The sequence below is a fragment of the Cervus elaphus genome, chromosome 5 (assembly GCF_910594005.1).
Source record: "Cervus elaphus chromosome 5, mCerEla1.1, whole genome shotgun sequence".
NCBI classification, from domain to species: domain Eukaryota; kingdom Metazoa; phylum Chordata; class Mammalia; order Artiodactyla; family Cervidae; genus Cervus; species Cervus elaphus.
Window position 1 is genome coordinate 54,092,083 of NC_057819.1, and position 19,717 is coordinate 54,111,799.

Below are 19,717 nucleotides of genomic sequence, written 5' to 3' on the forward strand. Positions count from 1 at the left end.
AATGTCACCTATCCATCATTCCAGTATCATAGAGAGTGACTTCACTGCCCTAAAAATGTCCTGCGCTTCACCTGTTCCTTCCTCTCCCCTGTCCACTGAACCTCTGGCAACCTCTCTTCCTTTTGCTTTCTGTATACTTCTGCCTTTTCCAGAAGGTCATATATCTGGATTCATACAGCATATACCCTTTTCAGACTGATTTCTTTAGCAGTACACATTTGATGTTCCACTATGTCTTACAAATCTTAGTAGCACATTTATTTTCATCATTGAATAATATTCCATTGTATGAATGTCCTGTGACTTATTTAATCATTCACCTATTGCAGGACATCTTGGTTGCTTCCAAATGTTGGCAATTTTGAATACAACTGATATAAACGTTCACATGTTGGTTTTTGGGTGGACATAAAGCTTTGACCACCTGATGCGAAGAGCCAACTCATTGGAAAAGACTCTGATGCTGGGAAAAACTGAAGGCAAAAGGAGAAGAGGGCGGCAGAGGGTGTGATGGTTAGAGCATCACTGACTCAATGGACATGAGTTTGAGCAAACTCTGGGACATAGGGAAGGACAAGGAAGACTGTTGTGCTGCAGTCCATGGGGTTGTAGAGTCAAACACGACTTAGCGACTGAAAAACAACAACAACAAATTTTCAGTTCATTTCGATAGATACCTAGGAGTGCAATTGCTGGATCATATGCTTAGTTTTGTAAGAGAGTCAAGTTGTCTTGCAAAGTGGTTGGACCATTCAGCAGCCCCACCAGCAATGAGTGACAGCTCGTGTTAGTCCATGTCTTTACCAGCGTTTGGTGTTGTCAGCATTTCGTCCGTCACAAACCTACTGCGTGCATAACACCCACTTCAGTCCCACCATGTCATCTCATAAGACTCGGAGGCAAGGGGGACTGATGCAAATATATAGATACTCAAGCTGCTTTGTGCCCCAAGGTACAGAGTCGTTGGTCTTTGACTCAGTAGTCCTTTGATGTATGCCAGACTTCATGAAACTATGCCAAGCAAACTTTTTAGGTTTCAAAAGGGTAAAATCCCAGACACTTTATAGTTCTTTTGTTACATCCGCAAAGAAAAACTTATACAAGAATGTTTATTGTAGTTTAATTCATAATAACAGACATTTGGAAATGAACAAAACATCCGACAATAGATCAATGAATAAACAATTTCTGGTATTCCATACTGGAGTGCGTAGCCTATCCCTTCTTCAGCAGTTCTTCCTGACCCAGGAATTGAACTGAAGTCTCCTGTGTTGCAGGTGGATTCTTTACCAACTGAGCTATCAGGGAAGCCCCATACAATGGAATACTACTTAGCAAAGTAAGGAAATGAATTGCTGATGCTCACAATAACATGGACAAAAATTTTTGGCATATGCTGACTAAAATAAGGCAGACATGAAACAGCACATTCTGTATACTTCCATTTACATGACATTCTGGATTAGCATAACTAACTAATGGCTATAGAAATGAGAACCATGCTTGTTTCTGAAAGACTGAGATTGATTGGGATAATACAAGAGGGAGATTTCTTAGGTGATGGCTATTTTGACAGGAATGTATCTTCAACAGTCAAGGTTTGTGTCATTCATACATTTCCTTGTCCTGAATTTGCCTTTTCTAATGTAATATTTTAAAAGGGACAAATTGTCATTTGCAAAAAACTGCATTTTCAAAACTGATCAAATTGTACATGCAAGGTCTTTACCTCATTTATATGTAAATTATACTTTAATATATTAAAAAAATATAGACACTTGAATAAAAATGTGATATGGAATTCCAAAACAAAGAAAACTAATTCATCAAGTCAATAATATAACAAAAAGGAACAAATAAAATAAAAGTAGAAAGCATAAAATAGATAAATCAAAATATATCAATAACTCCATCTAATTCCTTTCAAAAGATAGAAGTTTCCAGATTAAGTGACATAAAATAAAATTTAAAAACAAGAATTTAAATTCTAGTTGTTAGGGCTTTGTAAAGAGGCACCCATAAAACAATATGAAACCAATAGTCTCAAGGCTAAAGAATGGATACACACAACTAAGTGAAATAAATTTTTTATGGTACTATCAGGAAACAAATATTCCCAGTCAGACAAAAGAAATTTAATGTGACAGCCTTATATATTGTTATAAAGGTACAACCTACCAGTATATCTCATGAATCTTTTATGCACCTGACATCATAACTTTAAAATAAAGAAAAAACTGTTAGAAATTTAAGTACCTGACAAAGGCATAATCCTAGTTGCATCCTTTAACACAGCACTCTGAAAAATTGGCTGTTGAGAAAAAAAATGTATAAATGTGTGTAATCTGGCTAATTCTGTTAATAATATTGGACATTAAATCTAAAAAATAGTGTTCTATTATTGATTGAACAGTCACAATGTTTGGACCACAAATAAAATTGTAAACATTTCTCCATAAATCTTTACAGGGAAAGTAGCATTCTGCTGTACCACTGATAATATTAATACAAGTGGTTATAGCCACTGTGTAAGGCAATTTGGCTTTATTGATCAAGATTTAAAACATGCATATATTTTATCCCAAAGAACTTTGCTTTTAGGAAAATATTCAACAAAATCACTCCCATATGTGCACAAGGATATATGAATGAAGATATTCTATAAGACCTCATTATAATATCAATATAGTGATATAATAAAAATCACAGTTAGGAAATTGGCTAAATTATGATAAATCCAACCATGGAAAACTGAATTCATTAAAAAGATGTATGTATGTGTATATACATACATATGTATGTATATATATATATATATGTATTTATAACTGTGAGGTGATGAATATTAATTTATTATGGTGATCATTTAACAATATATATGTCAAATAATATATCAAATAATTATATTGTGCATCTTCAATTAATACAATGTTTATGTCAATATAACTTAATAAAACTTGGGAAAATAAATAAGTTATATATATATATATGTATTATATATACATTAAATGCCTCAGAAGTTATAAATGAGCAAATGGCAGTAGAGAGTAGAATTATATACACACACACCTACACACACATGTATATGTACATGTGTGTGCTCAGTTGCTTCTCGTGTCCGACTCTTTGTGAACTTAGGGAGAGTAGCCTGCCAGGCTCCTCTGTCTATGGAATTTTCCAGGCAAGAATAGTGGAGTGTGTTGCCATGCCCTCCTGCAGGGGATCTTCCCAACCCAGGAATCAAATTCTCATCTCCTGCATTGCAGGCAGATTCTTTACTGCTGAGCCACCAGAGAAGTCCTATATATATATATACATATATATATATATGTATTATAATATGATCCCACTCTGTGTGTCTTTAAATGCCTAGAATAATGGAAAGATGCACCCCACAATGTAGGCAAGGGTGACTTCTTAGGCAGAAAATAGGATTTGGATGTTAAAAGGTGAGGAAGTTTACTAAATGGGACTTATACATTTATCACTGTCCATGGTGGCTCAGATGGTAAAGTGTCTGCCTACAATGTGGGAGACCCGGGTTCAAACCCTGGGTTGGGAAGATCTCCTGGAGAGGGAAATGGCAACCCACTCCAGTATTCTTGCCTGGAAAATCCCTTGGACGGAAGAACCTGGTAGGCTATAGTCCACGGGGTCGCAAAGAGTCAAACACAACTGAGCAACTTCACTTTCACTTTGAGTATTTTTATAGCCAAATATTCATTTATTAACTATTCAACAAAATATAATTCTAATTTGATCTGTAAACTACCAGTCATCTAATTTTTAAAGACAACTTGACCCATGAGCTATGTAAAGAAAAATAAAATTTTATTTTTTAATTTACTTAAAATACGCTTTTTTTAAAGAACAAGATTCAGGATGATTAACATCTATGCTAAATAAAATGTCTGTCATTATGGAACATTTAACAATAGCTTAATATAATGATTATCTGGTGTGCACTCAAGAAAAACTTGTTGAATGAATTAATAAGCCCTTAGAGACTACATACACAACAAGAATGACAACAGTGTATACTGTTATTAACTTGCATGTAAAAGGACATCTACAATATTTTTTACATGTGTTTCTCACCTCCATGGGTTTCCCAAAACTTGTTTGTTATGGACTTTGGAATAAGATAGGAGATCAAAACAAATGGGAGATTTTCATGATGTGAGCAGAAATGTAAAATGGCCTAGTCTTGAATTGAGTAGGTATAGGCAGGGTGATTTGGCTATGCCAAAGCCTTCGACTGTGTGGATCACAATAAACTGTGGAAAATTCTGAAAGAGATGGGAATACCAGACCACCTGACCTGCCTCTTGAGAAACCTGTATGCAGGTCAGGAAGCAACAGTTAGAACTGGACATGGAACAACAGACTGGTTCCAAATAGGAAAAGGTGTACGTCAAGGCTGTATATTGTCACCATGCTTATTTGACTTATATGCAGAGTACATCATGAGAAACGCTGGGCTGGAGGAAGCACAAGCTGGAATCAAGATTGCCAGGAGAAATATCACTAACCTCAGATATGCAGATGACACCACCGTTATGGCAGAAAGTGAAGAACTAAAGAGCCTCTTGATAAAAGTGAAAGAGGAGAGTGAAAAAGTTGGCTTAAAGCTTAACATTCAGAAAACTAAGATCATGGCATCTGGTCCCATCACCTCATGGGAAATAGATGGGGAGACAGTGGAAACAGTGTCAGACTTTATTTTTGGGGGCTCCAAAATCACCGCAGATGGTGATTGGAGCCATGAAATTAAAAGACGCTTACTCCTTGGAAGGAAAGTTATGACCAACCTAGACAGCATATTCAAAAGCAGAGATGTTACTTTGCCAACAAAGGTCCGTCTGGTCAAGGCTATGGTTTTTTCAGTGGTCATGTATGGATGTGAGAGTTGGACTGTGAAGAAAGCTGAGCACTGAAAAATTGATGCTTTTGAACTGTGGTGTTGGAGAAGACTCTTGAGAGTCCCTTGGACTGCAAGGAGATCCAACCAGTCCACCCTAAAGGAGATCAGTCCTGGGTGTTCATTGGAAGGACTGATGCTTAAGCTGAAACTCCAGTACTTTGGCCACCTCATGCGAAGAGTTGACTCATTGGAAAAGACCCTGATGCTGGGAGGGATTGGGGGCAGGAGGAGGAGGGGACAACAGAGGATGAGATGGCTGGATGGCATCACTGACTCGATGGGCATTGAGTTTGAGTAAACCCCGGGAGTTGGTGATGGACAGGGAGGCCTGGCGTGCTGCGATTCATGGGGTCACAAAGAGTCGGACACGACTGAGCGACTGAACTGAACTGAACTGAGGAAGGGTGAATTTAAGAAGCCATGAAAACAAAAAACAAAAAACAAAAAAAAAGAAGCCATGAAGTCTTTGATACATGCTGTGCTTGGTAGTTTTTAAACTAAAGCATGATTTGGGAGTAGTTTAGTCACTCCATCATTTTCTGTTTTATATGTGATAGTTTATTTCTGTCTTTGTTATAGGTCTATCTCATCTGTAAGTCTGTGAATATGTTCAGAATCTGCCTCACATATTAGATGGAATATTGGGCTAGATCAGAGGTTCCCCCAATTTTTTTAGGCATGGTGGTCTTAGTGGTTCGGTAATTTTTCTGTGTCACCCCTGGACCGAAAGAAGTAACTTACAGATCCCTTTTGTAAGTCACTAGGTCCAAATAAATTAATAAATAGTTATAATCTCACAACTTAATATCCATTTTTATAAGTCATTAGAAAAACTGACTGTGTCCCACTTGCTTTGCAGCAATCCTAGACTCTTGTATGCCCACCTAGGTGTAGAAATGTCTTATGTGGGGATGAAGGTATAAAAAGAAATCTCTCCTCCTGACTGCAGTGGAACTGAACAGAACCAACCTGGCATTTCTCTTTCAGCCTGAGCAATGGAGAACACACTGACAATGTTAAGATCTTCTTATGAGGTCAGTGGTTTGCAGCAACCCTTCAAGATCAAGGAAATTCTGAAAAAGTCTTGAAAACTAAGGCATTTTATAACAAAATTTTCCTTTCTGAAAGCAGGCAGAATGTGGAGAGGGAGGGAATGAGAGAGAGAGAGAATCAGCCTACACCAATATTACAGATACACATCAGGAGGAAATGAGAAAACTTGTTATACTGGCTTTTCGTATTTTTATCAGTTTGCAAATCATTTGTGATAGTTGTGCTCTGGTTGAAGAGTTGAGAGTTTAAGAGTTTCAGTCAAATCATAATTACTAGGTAAGTTTCAGATCTGCCTGAAAGAGTAGGTTATTAATCATGTTTGACAATCTTTGCAGCTGTGAGACATACATTTACCGGAAGAACTGTTCCTACAAACTCTGACTTCTTAGACTCTAAAGGGTTACCACAAAGTGCTGGACCAGAGCCAGTCAGCAGGTCAGTAACAGCTTCTGTTGATCCTGGAGGGCAGGGACTGTGAAATTATAGTGAAGGGATCACCCCAGACAGAGAAGACAGGAGACACTTATAGGACTGTGTGAAAACACATAAGCACAGGAACCTGGAAAACAATAGTAATGGACCAGAATAATCACGTGTTCTTGGCGTGAAGTCATTGGCATGAGAGCCCAGAAAAAGAAAGCAACTAGGCACCCAAAGGAAAAACAACAGTATCCCAAGAGAAATCTAAGACTGTCTTTCTAAAATCTTGAAGAATTTATCTATGTATTTTATGTGCATTTTCCTCTACCTCTGCTGTCTCAGTGGTCTTCTAAAGGGAGATTTTCCCCTCCCTTTCTCCCCACATCTACCATGGGACAGAAGCAAAAATAACCATACAACTCTGCATCTATCAAAACCAGCAAGCATAGCCGAGAAAAAGCAAAATTGAACTTTTAGAAATGAAAAAATACAGTCAGTGAAATGAAAGCTAAGTTTACAGAATAATACATTAAGAGAGAACTAATGAAGCCAGAAGATATTAATGAAGAAATCATATAGCTGGTACCTACAAAATGATGGAAAACTACAAAAGAGAGATTAAGAGACATGGAAGAGAGAATGAATGAGTCCAGCAATGTATCTACTCAGAGCTCTGAAAAAATACTACATTAAACAGAAGGAATATTTAAATTGGTAATAGATAATAAGAATTTCATGAGCCCTAATGAATTCATTCTGAGGAATACCAACAAATCCCAAATAGAATATACTATCACTTGTAGGTACAAAATCAGAAAAACTGCAGAGCGCCAAATAATATAGCAAATTTTTAGAAAAGCAGAGAGAAGAGATGGATTATGAACAAAGAAATGGCAACTAGGTTAACATTTGACTTCTCAGCAGGGGCCAGAAGGCACTAGAATAACATTTTCAAAATGCTGGAAGTTTCTTTCAACCTGGAATCATAGGCAGCAAAGACACCTTTCAAAGAAAGCCAAATTAGACATTTTTATGTACTAAGCACTCAACCACAACAAATTCTCACTGAAAGAACATCTGAAGGATATACTTCAGGAAGAAGGGAAAGGATGCTAGGTAAAAGGTCTGAGATGTATTAAAAACTGGGGCCCAAAGGGAGGTAATTGGAGAGGGTTTCCAGGATACTTCAGCAGTCCTGGTAATATTATTGTTTTGTTATATTGTTACTTACTCTATTATTGTTTTACGTTGCTAACTCTATTATTATGCTACACATGTTCTTTTATATACCAAGTGTTCAATAGTGTCAAAAATTGATGAAAAACATCATATGGTCCCCATAGGGGTTAAAAAAAAAACAGTAGCATAAAAGAAGAGGAATATATTATCCTGAAAATTAAAGAAAATTACATTTCAGGGAAAAGTGATTTATGAGAGGAAGCAAAAGAAACTTCTAGACAACTGTTTAGCTTGTCTAAACAGGATTCAAGAAGTTGTCATTTCTAAGAAATATGAATACCTGACATATGTAAGGAACACGCTGAGGAGACAACTGGATGCTGTGCAAAAATAAGCTGGGAATAAAAGGGAGGTGGATGGAAAGATGACTGATAATACAAAGGCAATAGCAGAACGGGCCCTGTTAAAACACTGATGCAGAAAATTTTCATCGGTGCACTGAAGGCAATTTCAAAGCTGTCTTAGAATAAGGAATAAAAAAGGTGAAGGAGATGATGAAGCATAGTAGACAACTGAAGAAAGTATAGACAGTGATGAGGAGGAAAGCAGATGGTAGGAACACTGACACCAGGCTTGCTGGCACCTCCTATATTAGGCCGTGGGATCACAGGTATATGTCAGAACTCTTCCTGAATGCTAACATCTGAGCTTAGCGTGATCTCCCTCTTCACGAAAGAGAAGTGTGTGATTAGCCGCTCAGTCATGTCTGACTCTTTGCAACCCAATGGACTGCAGCCTGATAGGCTCCTCTGACCAGGGGCATTCTCCAGGCAAGAATACTGGAGTGGGTTGCCATGCCCTCCTCCAGGGGGATCTTCCCGACCCAGGGATCGAGCCCAGATCACCCACATTGCAGGCAGATTCTTGACCATCTGAGCCACCAGGGAAGCCCACAGAAGAGGAGATTTGGCTTCAAAGAAGCCCTGGAAGACTTAGAATTTGAACCTGGGTTTTTCTCATTCAAATGTTTGAACCTTTATTTTTTTTTTCAATATTATCTAAACGCTTAGAATTCAAGTTAACTTACTTTGAGAAGAGTTATTTTTTTACTCATGACAGATAAAATATAAGTAAGGCTAAGACACAGAACATAGGCTTGTGGTTGCCAAGCGATAGAGGGGATGGGGGTGGGAGGGAGCAGCGGTTTGGGATCAGCAGATACAAACTACTTTAAATAGAATGGATAAAAAACAAGGTCCTACTGTATAGCACAGGGAACTATACTAAATATCTTAATAACCTTTCATGGAAAAGCATATAAAAATGAATATATATATAAGTGAATCACTTTGCTATACAGCAAAAATTAATATACTTCAATGAAAAATTTTTAAAAATCAGTGAGGCTAAAACAATATTAAAAATTAATATTCCAAATAATATAGTACAGAAAAATTAAATATACACGTACCTAAATATATCCTATAGATTAAAAGAGAAAATGAGTAAGGACACCAGTATAATCTATGAGCGTGAATGCATATCTCTAAAATCAAATGAAGAACTATTGAACTCAGCAGAATTGCAAAGAAATAAAAGTTGCAAGTACAGTTTAATCTTAGGATACATTTTATATATCATTTAAATACATCAAAGGAGAAAATGTATTGTGACTTATCATTCACATAAACCAAAGTTCAATTACAAGGTAATATCAGTTGTACCCTAAAGACATTTAATAACTTTAAAATGCCTCTATCTATAGTAAAAGGTTTCCCTGGTGGCTCAGATGGTAAAGAATCCACCAGCAATGTGGGAGACCTGGGTTCGATCCCTGGGTTGCAAAGATCCTATGGAGGAGGGCATGGCAACCCACTCCAGTATTCTGGCCTGGAGAATCCCATAGACTGTAAAGTCCATGGGGTCACAAAGAGTCGGACACAACAGTGACTTTCACTTCACTTTCATGTGTAATAAAACAACTTATTAAATAAGAATACACTTACTTCATTTGTATAACAAAGAATTTTTTTAAACTATCAGGAAAATTATACTTAAGGTTAAGATACTAAAATTATTTCAATAAAATAATGAAGCAAGTCACCCATATTTATTTAAAATGATTCTGGAATTGTCACCAACTCAATAAGTATTGATATAAGTGTTAAGAAATATAGTTTTGGAAAGGGTAAAGATTTATGATTATATGCAGATTATTAATTGCAAAAAAACCCTTCTAATTCAACTAATTAGAATATTTTGTATTTCTGAACATGCGAAAATATTTTGTATTTTTGTATATCTGAATATCTGTGCAGAGAAACGGGTGCCTTCTATGCTCGTGATAGGTAAATTTCTGAAAAAAAAACAAAACAAAAGTGTTTTAAAGTTAGAGAATTTAACTTTAGAGTTAGAGCTAGAATTCTGTGCTAAACATAACCAGAAGCATATGCAAAATATGTATGTTTAAAGCTGATTACTAAAATGTTAGGGCTTCCCAGGTGGCACTAGTGGTAAAGAACCTGCCTGCCAATGCAGGAGACATAAAAGATGTAGGTTCGATCCCTGGGTTGGGAAGATCCCCTGGAGGACAGCATGGCAACCCACTCCAGTATTCTTGACTGGAGACTCCCTAGGACAGAGGAGCCTGACAGGCTACAGTCTGTAGGGTTCCAAAGAGTTGGACACGACTGAAGCGACTTAGCATGCACGAGTGCACTGTAATGTTAATATTAACATTGCAAAATTGCAATGTTTCTATGTCCAACTAAAGAATGATTAAAGCATTGTACTACACATTCATTAAACTTGGGCTTTGAAAGATGTCAAATGACATGGAATGTAAACATGTTAGGTGCAAAAGGTATACATTATTTTTATACTCTGAAGAATATAATTTGAAAAGAAAATTTTAAAAGACCCTCTACATACAGTATGATCACGTTAAAGGAAAAGACTGGTGCTATCCTTAACATTTCTTAGCTTTTAATGGTAAGATTACAGGTGATTTTCATGCCCTTCTTTAGGTGTTATGTATGTATTATGTGTTTCTATATTCAAGTCAAATAGGAGGTAGGATGTGGGTGGAGAAAGGAGAAGGGAGGCGAGAGTGGGGATGGGAGGAGAAGGGAGAAGAGGAGAGAAAAATGAATCACTTCCCAGACCTGGCTATATTTGATTCCATCATACCATCAGAAAGGAATAAAGTGTTAATGACGGAAGGTTGCTGGGTGCTAGAAGCAGACAAAAGGGAGGACCTGTTGATGTGGTCGATTTAGGCACTCTCTAGGGAAAAGTGTCTTGATAAGATAGCATGGTTATTTCATCAGGCTATTGAGAATCGGGGTGCGTGATATTATAAAATCCTAAGATCCAAAGGCTATTAAGCATCAAATTATGTAACGGAAGTCTGTGCTTAGTCACTTGGTCGTGTCTGACTCTTTGTGACCCCATGGACTGACTGTAGCCTAGCAGGATCCTATGCCCATGGGAGTTTGCCAGGCAAGAACACTGGAGTGAGTTGCCATGCCCTCCTTCTGAGGATCTTCCCAACCCAGGGGATTGAACCCAGGTCTCCCACACTGCAGGCGAATTCTTACCGTCTGAGCCACACCCTAAGTCTGGACCATATTAAATTTGCTGAATTATTTATGATGGGGCTCCTGACAATCCAACAGCTGGCCTCTCCTTGGGACAGCCTGACCTCAACTTGTTGATGCAAATGAAAACTTCGTCATGTAAATTATCTGGAGTTAATTTTCATAGCTTGGAAAGTATGATATGCATGTCATCATTTTGTAAGTGAAACTGTAGATAATGGGCTTGTCCAGGATCACACAGAAATGACATGGTGAAGCTGGTATTTGAACCCAGGTAGGTCCCTCTCTCTCCCTCCCTCTGCCCATGCTCCCTAGTGTATATTTACTGTCTGGCATGTGGAAGACACTCATCTCTAATTCCCAAACTAGCAGCACAAGGCAGGGATTATTAAACAAACAACACCCGTGTTCTCTTCAATCTGTTCCAACTTTAAGACATTTATTTATCTGATTTTTGAGAGGCTAATCATTACGAAGCTGACCACCAACCATCTCAGCGAGGAAACAATATGAGAGCAAACATGTGAAATTCACAAACAAGTTTGCTCAAGTGCAAAGGAATATTTAATGTGAACTGAAGTTAATATGGAAAGCTCCTTGACAGGGAACTCTGTTGAGGCAGCCTGTGAGAAAAGGTTTGGCTTACTGTGTCAAATATTAACCAGAAAATAGAGCAATAGAAACACACACCTGAAGGGATACGAGTAGGAGGCAGCAAAACTAGTGTGTTCTTTAGGGTAAATATAATTGTACAAAACTGTAAAGAGAGATGGAACTCAGTGGATCAGTTAATGGGAGACTTTTACAAATACTGGCCTGAGAAGTTAGTATCTGATTTTTATAGGCAATTACCTTAAGGTTCAGCTCTGATTGCTGTCTGTATTGTAAAAATGGTGTTTGACTTTTTTTTTTGACTTTGCACATCAAAATAACACTTTATCCTCTACTTCTCTCTGTTAACTCAAAAAGATACCCAGTAATAATGAATATTTTATTGCTTATTTTGAGATATTTTGTTGCAACTCTGTTGTAGATGTGATTTTTTTTCCCTACATATATAGAAGACTATTGAATTCAGACTATACAACAAGATCAGATGGCTCAGTGACAAAGCTAAAAGCTCCATAAAGTGAAAGGAAAGTGAAGTCGCTCAGTCATGTCCGACTCTTTGCAAGCCCATGGACTGTAGCCTATCAGGCTCCTCCGTCTATGGGATTTTCCAGGCAAGGGTACTGGAGTGGGTTGCCATTTCCTTCTCCGATGGAAAGCACTAGTAACCTGCACATGTTTCCTGCTCCATAGGTTTCCAGAAAATAATGCTGTTTTCACAATTAGTTTGAAGTAATATCACAAGATTATTTTAATTGGTTAATTTTCTTTTCCCTGTGGTTGTTTAACATAGTTGGAATTAAGGAAATGGAACTTTATATATTTCTCCAGCTATACGACCTTTGGCTCATTAATCTCTTTGAAACCCAGTTTTACCATATGTAAACTGTAGATGATAACCTCTATCTTGTTGACTTTAGTTTTAGGATTAAAAATGATGCATGATGGTTCAGTACCTAAGACCCTGAGCTCCCAGGGCAGGAGGCTGGGATTCAACCCCTGGTCAGAGAACTAGATCCCACATGCCACAACTAAAGATTCCGAGTGCTTCAACTAAGACTTGGCATAGCCAAATACATAAATAATTTTTTTAATGATGCATATTAAGCTGCAAGGGTATTGCTAACATAAGGTAGGTAGTGAGTAACATAGCAATTGTTAATCATTTATGGGCCAATATTCAACTAGCTTGCAGTATGTTAGAGGTGAAAGTGAAAGTCACTCAGTCATTTCCAACTCTTTGTGACCCCATGGACTATACAATCGTTGGACTTCTCCAGGCCAGAATACTGGAGTGGGTAGCCTTTCCCTTCTCCAGAGGATCTTCCCAACCCAGGGATCAAACCCAGGTCTCCCACATTGCAGGTGGATTCTTTACCACCTAAGCCACAAGGGAAGCCCAAGAATACTGAAGTGGGTAGCCTATCTCTTCTCCAGAGGATCTTCCTGACCCAGGAATCAAACCCAGGTCTTTTGCACCCAGAAGGTGCTTCTTCTATCAGAGAAGGTGACGCTTTGCTAATAGAGATTAGTTCAAATATTGGATTTACCACTTAATTTCTGTGTGATCCTAGACAACTTTATCTTAGACTTTTAGTTTCTAAATGAATAGTGTCCACTTGGGCCAGACAGATTTAAAACTAGGCTCACATTATAGAGCTTAACAATTCAATATTCTCTGTATTATATCATGCTGACGTCACAACATCTAATCTCAGTGAGTGGACATCTGAGAGATAAATCTGTATGACTAATGATACTTGTTTGAATAGATCAGACTTTAAGCCTTCAATTACAGGTTTGCTTTTCTCTCCCTTTTTGAGTGCACAAGAATTAGCATACACCTGACATCAAAATTCTCAGTAAACTATCATGGGGGGAAAAAAGCTAGTCAACTGAAATGACATTATGATATTACTTCAAAGTAATTATGATAAAAAATTTGAACAGATAGGGTTATCTGCAAGCCACTGTTTGTGGTTATGCCAACATACAAAAATCAACCACAACATATTGTAAACTTCTCAATGGTAGCAATTAGGTCATGTATTTTCCTTTTGGAAAGGAAGAACTGTACCTTATATTACTTCTGTATAATCTGTGGTATGTAGAAGATTCTGAGTGCAGAGTTAGCAATAAATAAATGTTCATGATAGACTGGTTTGATGACATTAGTTTTAGGTCTATCACAGTTGATTTTGAATATTCAGATCTTAGATTTCTCACAGTAAACTTAGGGATGTTAGTCGTTTAGCTGTGTCCGACTTTCTGCGACCCCATGGACTGTAGCCCAGTAGGCTCTTCTGTCCATGGGATTCTCCAGGCAAGAATACTGGAGTGGGTTGCCATTTCCTTCTCCAGAGGATCTTCCCCACCCAGGGATTGAACCTGGGTTTCCTACATTGTAGGCAGATTCTTTACCACTGAGCCACCAGGGAAGCACTTAGGTATAAATGCAAACCAATGTGGATTTTAAAAGGAAGGTTTGTATCTGAGGGGTGAGACCAGCAAATGTAGCAGCAAGACTGCTAACACAATTTACATACCATAATTATTTATTCAGGTAGAGATGAAAGTACCTTCAAATACTATGCATAATTATTTCCAACACTTCTATGTTCACTGTGTTTGAGCATAAAAGTTGATTTTACAAACATAAGATTTTCTTTTGCCTGCACTAGAACCTCATTTCTTATTCATGTTTCAAAAAGAACAAAAAACACCAAACCTCCCTTTTTGAAAGCCATTTTTCAAGGAAGTGCTCATTCAATGTTTTTGTGAGTTTCTGCAATCAAATAGTAAACTATGACATGGTTTCCTGGAATACAGCTTATTTTCCGTGTGCTATATTGGACAAGAATTCAAACAGGTATTATATTGCTGCTGCTGCTTAGTTGCTAAGTCATGTCCGACTCATTGAGATCCCGTGGAGAGTAACCCTCCAGGCTCCTCTGTCCATGGGATTTTCCAGGCAAGAATACTGGAGTGGGTTGCCATTTCATTCTCCAGAGGATCTTCCGGACCCAGTGATCAAACCTGCATCTCTTTGTGTCTCCTGCATTGGCATTCTTTACCACTGAGACACCTGGGAAGCCCAGGTATTATATTGAGTGAAGTGAAGTGAAGTCGCTCAGTTGTGTCCGACTCTTTGCGACCCCATGGACTGTAGCCTACTAGGCTCCTCGGTCCATGGGATTTTCCAGGCAACAGTACTGGTATTATATTAAACCCACCTAAATTTTACTTTGCTGTTTCAACTACATAAGAGGGGTTCCTTCCATGATTTAATTAACACAGTGTTTATCGACAACAATTTCTTACACTGAACCAGTGCTGATCTTTGATGAGTTCTTCTTAGGGACATTACGGAATGTAATCATCATTATTGTTTCTTTTAATTTCAGATCTATAGGTGAGGAATTTTAGTGATAGCCTTGTCGCTTCTTAAGGCATGTAGGGGAGGAAAGATGATTTTCCCTCAACCCTCCAGGTTCTTGGCTGAGACCCATAAGCAGCAGTTTAATAAAATGTACACCTCCTGTATACATGGGAGATACCCAAGAAAACGGGGTAACTCTCTGAAATTGCCCAGTGACCATCTTAAATATCATCTCCAGTTAAAGAAAAAAGCATGATGTTGTGGTGTGGTATGGTGGGGGGGGCAGTTATGGGAGGTTACCAGGAAAAGATAATAAGCAAGGGTATGATGCTTATATAGATTTAAGTCCCTGCCTTCTCCAGTCATAAGTGTTTCCAGAGAATTCTTTCTCATCCGCTTCTTGGCACAGAGATGAAGACACCCTTAAAATCAAGCTTTCTCTTATAAATGTATAGTTCTCTTAGAAAAGGATAATTACTTGGTTTTCAGAGCGTTCCCTCTGTCTGCTGTTTCTTATAAATAACCAGCTCAAGATAATCCCTATGCCTGAGGCATATTTGGGGGTGACAAATTCTAATGACCTTCAGGGATCTGTTCTGAGCTCTGCCATTACTTGCATATTTCACAAAGTATGAATCATCTTTCTAGTTTCTCTCTGCTTTTTTCTTTTGGGGGGCGGTGGCAGTGTGTGGGATCTTAGTTCCTGGTTCAGGGGTCAAACCCAGGCCCCCTCAGCTAAAGCGCTGAGTCCTAACTCCTGGACTGCCAGGGAATTCTCTTTTTAAGATTTTGTAGAACTAAAGCCATTCCTGGCAATAATGTTTCTTAGACTCCTTTAACCAGAGTGAGTTAGACTTCAGTTTAAATTTCAGATTCTCCAGTCAAATTGTATATGAGGAATTTTAAATTTTAACAAAAATAAATCAAGTTGTAAATGGCTATTAGTAGGTGAATAGTCAATTAAGTTGTACAATTATTACAATTACTGGATGTTTATTGCCATAGAGGCATGTATATAACTCCTAAACATTCAAAGCATCACACTAAAGTGTAAGTGAATCAAATGCAGAGCATATCTGGTGGTGAAAATAGTTATTTGGCTGTTATGGCTCCTCTCCCTCAATTAGCGTTGATAATGGAGTTTATTCTAGGAGAAAGTGATGTCTTCAATAGCACTTTGCAAGTGTGTTTTCTGGAAAACAAGTTCTGCTCATTAACTGGGGTTCTACTGCAAAATGGCTTTTTTAACCAATAAATTTGAGAAATAAGCTAAACAGTATCAAACAGACTATTGCAGGAGTCTCTAGAGCCTTTAGTATACTGGTAGTCATTGTGGACCTTAAAAGGAGAAAAACAGTTTATAATTTGATGACATCCAATTATTTCACTTTGTTTCATTCATAGTACTTTTTGTCTGCTAAGAAATCTTTACCTACATCTAGGTTGTGAAGCATTTTTTTCTATGCTTTCTTCTAGAAAGTTTACATATTTTTAACTTTCCCATTTAGGGCTATGAACCATTTGTGTTAATTCTCACAAATGATGTTGCTGTCCTTGCTGTTGTTCAGTTGCTCAGTTGTGTCTGACATTTGCGACTCCATGGACTGCAGCACGCCAGACCTCTCTGCCTTTCACTATCTCCTGGAGTTTGCTCAGATTCATGTCCATTAAGTCGATGATGCCATCAAGCATCTCATCCTCTTTCACCCCCTTTTCCTGCCCTCAGTCTTTCTTAGCATCAGGATCTCTTCCAATGAGTTGGCTCTTCGAATCAGGTGGCCAAAGTATTGGAGCTTCAGCTTCAGCAACAGTCCTTCCAATGAATATTCAGGGTTGATTTCCTGTAGGATTGACTGGATTGATCTCCTTGTTGTCCAAGGGACTCTCAAGAGTTTTCTCCAGCACTGTAGTTCGATAGCATCGATTCTTCGGCACTCAACTTTTTTTATGGTCCAACTCTCATATCTGTATGTGACAACTGGAGAAACCTTGGCTTTGACTAGATGGACCTTTGTCGGCAAAGTGATGTCTCTGCTTTTTAATATGCTGTCTACGTTTACCATAGCTTTTCTTCCAAGGAGCAAGCATCTTTTAATTTCATGACTCCAGTACTGTCTGCAGTGATTATGGAGCCAAGAAAATAAAGTCTGTCACTGTTTCCATTTTTTCCCCTTCTATTTGCTATGAAGTGATGGGACCAGATGCCATGATTTTAGTTTTATGAATGTTGAGTTTTAAGCCAGCTTTTTCACTCTCCTTTTTCACCTTCATCAAGAGGTTGTTTAGTTCCTCTTCACTTTCTGCTATTTCTGAGGTTGTTGATACTCCTCCCAGTAATCTTGATTTCAGCTTGTGATTCATTCAGCCTGGCATTTTCCATGATGCTCTCTGCATATAAGTTAAATAACCAAGGTGACAATATACAGCCTTGAAATACTCCTTTCCCAATTTGGAACCAGTCCATTGTTCCATTTCTGGATCTAACTGTTGCATCTTGACCTGCATACAAGTTTCTTAGGAGGCATGCAAGCTGGTCTGATATTCTCATTAAGAATTTTCCAGTTTGTTGTGATCCACACAGTAAAACTCTTTAGCATAGTCAATGAAGCAGATGTTTTTTCTGGAATTCTCTTGCTTTCTCTATTATCCAATGAATGTTGGCAATTTGATCTCTGGTTCCTCTGCCTTTTCTAAATCCAGGTTATACATCTGGAAGTTTTTGGTGCATGTACTGCTAAAGCCTAGTTTGAAGGATTTTGAGCATTACTTTGCTAGCATGTGAAGTGAGTGCAATCATACAGTAGTTTGAACATTCTTTGGCATTGCACTTCTTTGGTATTGGGATGAAAACTGACCTTTTCCATTTCTGTGGCCACTGCTGAGTTTTCCAAATTTGTTGGTATATTGAGTGCAGCACCTTAACAGCATCATATTTTAGGATTTGAAATAGCTCAGCTGGAATTCCATCACCTTCACTAGCTTTATTCATAGTGATGCTTCCTAAGGCCCACTTGACTTCAAACTCCAGGATGTCAGGCTCTCAGTGCATGACCACACCATCATAGTTTTCCAGGTCATTAAGGCCCCCCCCCCCCCTTTTTTTTTAATAGTTCTTCTGGGTATTCTTGCCACCTCTTCTTAATCTCTTCTGCTTCTGTTAGGTCTTTATTGTTTATGATCTTTATTGTGCCCATCCTTGCATGAAATGTTCCCTTGATCTCCAATTTTCTTGGAGAGATCTCTAGGCTTTCCCATTCTATTGTTTTCCTCTATTTCTTTACATTGTTCATTTAAGAAGACCTTCTTATCTCTCCTTGCTGTTCTCTGGAACTCTGCATTCAGTTGGGTATATCTGTCTTTTCTCTCTTGCTTTTAACTTCTCTTCTTTTGTGTATGTATTAAATGTATACATACACATATGTATGTACAGTATGTGTATGTGTACATATATATATGGAGAAGGCAATGGCACCCCACTCCAGTACTCTTGCCTGGAAAATCCCATGGACGGAGGACCCTGGTAGGCTGTGGTCCATGGGGTCGCTAAGAGTCGGACACGACTGAGTGACTTCACTTTCACTTTTCACTTTCATGCGTTAGAGAAGGAAATGGCAACCCACTCCAGTGTTCTTGCCTGGAGAATCCCAGGGACGGCAGAGCCTGGTGGGCTGCCGTCTATGGGGTCGCACAGAGTCAGTCACGACTGAAGTGACTTAGCAGCAGCAGCAGTATTTATATACATACATACACACATATCTATATGTTCTCAAAGTTTTGATTTTAGCAAGAATTTAAAACCAATAAATGACAGATGAAACTATTTTTGAACATAAATAAACTCAAATATTTATGTAGGGCGTATTTGCTAGCCATATGATTAAAATCAAAATCAATGTCAGTTTAACTTGCTGATATAGATATTATTGGTGTTGACTTTGGTTCACACCCTTTCATTAAAATTATGACATATTGTAAAAAGTACTTCATTTAAATTAGAGGACTAACTCAAGTAATGTGTCTTTTCCATCCTCAGCAAGTATATGTGATGAAAATGAAATCCCTTTTATAATTAGTCATTGAAATAAATGCCAAAAAGACCCAGTCATACTGTGTACATTTATAGTACACTCTCATAAATCTAAGTAAGGTAATTAATGTATTTTGAACTAGATTGTGATTGATAAGATCAGTCTTTTAAGACTGTTCAGAGTAGTATTATTAGCACATTAAATTATCTCTTGGTTCTATTTAAACCCCTTGTTCTTCTTACTACATAACAAAACATTTAAGATACTATATACTTTTAATCACATTAAGTATCATGTCATTATTTAATTATTTTAAATTCATTTACAGCTTGACACTAGCTGCCCTTTCTCCTTCTTTGCCGTGGACACCCTTTGACTCTGCAGTCCAAACAAAATCACCATCTTTAATGGGCATCTGCCAGAAGGTATCAGCCACTAGTTCTTCTGTTTATGACCTGCAGCAGAGCTCTGCCAGCCTGTTGTCAGTGATTTTATTCAAATAATCTATTTCATAAAGAAGTTACAA